Source organism: Lathyrus oleraceus, chromosome 5 (genome assembly GCF_024323335.1).
Source record: "Lathyrus oleraceus cultivar Zhongwan6 chromosome 5, CAAS_Psat_ZW6_1.0, whole genome shotgun sequence".
Taxonomy (NCBI): domain Eukaryota; kingdom Viridiplantae; phylum Streptophyta; class Magnoliopsida; order Fabales; family Fabaceae; genus Lathyrus; species Lathyrus oleraceus.
The window spans coordinates 24628729-24633319 of record NC_066583.1 but is presented as its reverse complement, the minus strand read 5'-3'; positions in this window follow the sequence as shown (position 1 = coordinate 24633319).

Below are 4591 nucleotides of genomic sequence, written 5' to 3'. Positions count from 1 at the left end.
ACAAACTTTTGCAAGTGACTTATTATGCTAGTCATGTCCTGAACCCGAGCCAGATGAATTATGCAACTACCAAAATGGAGTTATTGGTCGTTGTTTATGCTTTTGACAAATTCAAATCTTATTTTCTAAGGTCTAAGATTATTGTTTATACTGACCATGCTTCTTTAAAGTATTTGTTTTCTAAATACGAATCAAAGCCCAGGCTTCTGAGATGGATACTATTTCTTCAAGAATTTGATCTCGAAATCCAAGATAAAAAAGGCTATAAGAATACAGTTACAAATTACTTTTCCCGCATATCCCCAATTGATGAAACATAAGAGAAACACCCAATTCATAATGCATTTGTTGATTAGTGCATCTTAGCTATTACTGGTGTTTCATGGTTTGCAGACTATGCAAACCATCTGGTAGGTGAAGCGATACCTGATGGTTTTGATTATAACAAAAAGAAAAAGTTTTTACATGATTCCATGTTGTATTTGTGGGATGATCCATTCCATTACAAAAGGGGAGTGGATGTGCTGATTAGAAGATGTGTTTCGGAAGAAGAACATAGAGATATACTGAAAGCTTATCATGATTCGAAGTATGGAGGACACTTTAGCGGAGATAGGACAGCAACAAGTGTCCTGCAGTCATGATTATATTGGCCTAATCTATTCAAGGATGCTCACTAGATAGTCCGAGAATGTGATAGAAGTTAGAGGACGGGTAATATTTCAAAAAGGAATCAAATTCCTCAGAATGCCATGTTAGAGGTTGAATTTTTGATGTATGTGATATAGATTTCATGGGAACTTTCCCACCATCTTTTGGAAAGAATTACATCTTGGTGGTAGTGGATTATGTCTCAAAGTGGGAAAAAGTTGTAGCATTACCCATTAATGATGCTAAAGTGGTGGTGAATTTTCTTAGAAATTGTATACTCTCAAGGTATGGGGGTACCAAGAGCATTGATAAGTGATGAAGGCACCCATTTTTTGAACAAGTTAATGGAAAATCTGTTGAAGAAGTATAATGTGAAGCACAAGATTTCCACTCCTTATCACCCTCAGACGAGTGGGAAATTTGAAGGGTCGAATAGGCAAATAAAGCAGATTCTTGAAAAGACTGTTAGTGCTTCTCGAAAGGACTAGTTAACCAAGCTGGATGGTGCACTACGGGCGTACAGAACTGCGTTCAAAACACCCATAGGTATGTCTCCCTATCATTTAGTCTATGGAAAATCATGTCTTGTACCACTTGAACTAGAGAACAATGCTTTTTGGGCTTCCAGATTCTTGAATTATGATCTTACCAAAGCTGGTGAATCCCGAATTCTTCAACTCCATGAGTTAGAAGAGTTTAGGAATAAAGCTTATGAGAATGCCAAAATCTATAAAGAACAAACGGAAAATGGCATGATCAAAAGATTCAATTATTTTTTGTTGGGAAGGACAGTTGGTTCTATTATTTAATTCCAAGTTGAAGTTGTTCCCTAGGAAACTGAAGTCCAGATGGTTCAGTCTGTTTGTTGTTAACAAAGTGTTTCCTCATGGAGAAATTGAATTTAAAAATCAGAAGAATGAGGACACCTTTAAGGTCAATAGGAATATACTAAAACCTTACTACCAAGGACAAGGAAGTGGCCTAGTAGAAGCGGTTTGACTCGAAGGATAGAACGGTAAGTCGTCGAGCTATGGACATTAAAAAGTGCTTCTTGGGAGGCAACCCAAAAGAGGTGTCTTTTTATTTTATTTATGTTTGGTGTTTATTTTTGGTTTTGATTCATGATTGTGTTAGTGACAAGCTAAGTCTGCAGAAAAGGACATAGAAAAAAATTTGGAAATTGTAAATTTTGGAAAAAATCATTTGTCCTGCCCATACGCGTAAGGCCTCGGTCATTACGTATATGGGCCCGAAAAATGATGCCCTTCTGCTGAGTTGCATATTGCCCACATATTGACTCCATGGAATTACATGTAAGGTGAGTTGTTACGTGTAACGTATGCGTTTTGGATGGTATACATGATCTGGTACGAGATCTGGGAAATTTTCAAAGGAAAACGCTTTGTATCATACGCGTAAAAGGGTTCAATACGCGTAATGACTAACAAAATTGTTTGTACCTTAGACGTATGAGTGTGTTTTCCATGTTTATATTTTTTTCCGTACAATTGTTGTCATTTTTCCTTTTTCTCTTACGCAGTTTTCTCGTATCACCTTGTTTCTTTGCTCGTTTTTCTTTGTTTTTCCATATTTTTACTGTTTCTACATCGATCTCATAGCTTGCTACAGTCATGGCTTCTCCATCTGATGAATCTCCAAGGTTTAGATATATAGTGCATGCTAAAAGATATAGAGCTATCTTATAGCGCAAAATCATTGAAGAAAAAGCTTGGACCTTACAACCTAATGAGTTTCAATAAGTGACTGAAGTGCTCAAAAAGCACAAAATTTCTTATCTCAATGAACAAATTCAACCTATAGCACTAGAACTCATACTCTAATTTTATGCTAATACCTACAGGGGCCTTGACGATGATTTTGATGATGTTACTGAGTTGGTATCATGGGTTTGAGGGAAGTAGATTGACTTTAATTGGAAGAACATCAACAGGGTTTTGAAATGCAAGTTTCGAGAGTCTAACGGCAGGTTTCACACGATGAAAGCTTCCTCTCGATACAAATAGCCATTTAATAAGACGCGTCAATTGTTAGCTTAGTCGTGTAAAGATTGGAAACCAACAACAAAGTATACCCCGTCTAAGATGCTTGTTGTGGACATGGCCCTCATTCTAAAGGCATTGGCTTACTATATGCATCACACTCTAGATACGGGCTAGAGAGGCTCTGATTTGATCCTAGAGAATGCCTTGGCGTTGTACTTTCTTCTCACGCGCAAACCTATCAACATAGGAATGATTATTGCTGGAGACATGGATGTGATTGCTCAGTCCCTAAAGAAGTCATTGGGGAACGTTATTGTGATCTTGTTGTTGTGTTAGAAGGCATGGGTAAATGACCTGGATGGTAGGCAGGTGTTGAAGCCATCCCGTTCTTTGTACCCTGCTTGGTTGAGGGAGAACACTATTGCGAGAGAGGATCAGAGACCTAAAGGAGAATTGCGGTCCAAAACGCAGCGGAAATTAAAATTTTCTCCTTTAGAGATCCTTACGAATGGTCATGATCAGTGATAGAATATTTACCTCTTGTGACGATTGAAACCTTTGGTGCAGATCTCTTGTGACGATCAAAACCTTTGATGCAGATCCACGAAGCGATCACGAACGTTGAACGATGACAACGTCTCTACTCAGTCCACACGAACGGATTCCTTCTCAGTGCTAGCTGGTACGAGTGAAGGCTTTGAGTGAGAGAGAGAGAAAACGAAAATAATGCAACCGCCAAAAAAAATGCTTCTGCACAAGGGTTCTATTTATAGAACCACTTGTGTGGGCTTCAAGCTAAAAAGCCCACTTAAGTGTATTTTGGCCCATATCTTATAATATGCCCAAAATCACTTAAGCCCATGGTACCTTACCATATTTCATATTCTACTCAAGTACACCGTACCTTACGATATTCTATAATTCACTTAAGGGCACCGTACCTTACGGTATTCCTTAGTTACTCTCTCTCTCTCATCAATCCGTCCTTTGTGTATGACCCTGTAGGTTTTCGTGACGTTGACAATTATATTAAATCACGCATTTAACATAATAAACAGTGAGCGGTATCTAGCAACACATCACTGCTACCCAAGACACGAAAATGTCATGTGATCTGACAATTCCTTCTGTGATAATACTTAGGTGTATAATTACTCTTTTGCCCTTATGTCTATATTGAACACAAGGCATAAACCGTGTCATCCTTGTCCAGTTCAATATTGGGCCCATAGACATTTATCCTGTTATACAGGATGGGAAAATTCCATCTAGGTCACTCATGTCCCTCAGCATGCTTCGTGGAGTACCCATCAACTGTCTTTATGGTTATCCAGTTACGGACAACGTTTGATCAGCAATAAAGCATTCGACTCTACATCTAGGATCCATAGTGGTTTCAGGTCGAAGAGTGGTATACACCATTATCACCATGAGAATAACTTATGACACTTTGCATAACTTTCTATATAGTATTCTCATAGCGGGTCAATCCGGTATTAATATTACTCCTAATATTCATACCTATGTTTAAGACTCGATAACTCTTTATCCATGATCCATGAGATGTGATCATCAGTCTACAAACATAATAGTCTTAATGCTTTAATGTTATCCCACTTCACACTAAAGCTCGACTACGGATACTTTAAGAATAGTGTCCTTATGTTTAATGTGTTCTCATGATTAAGTCACACTTAATACATTAAACAGACTATCTATTCCAGGGACTTTATTAATCAACCATAATAAAGAAAATGCCTTTTATTATTAATAAATAATTCGATACAAGTACCAAAAGTATTGGCCTCTAGGGCTTACACCAACAATCTCCCACTAGCACTAGAGCCAATCAGGCATACCCTTAATACCCATAGATCTAGTATGGCCATCATGCTTCTGCTGCGCAAGAGCCTTTGTCAGTGGGTCAGCAATATTGT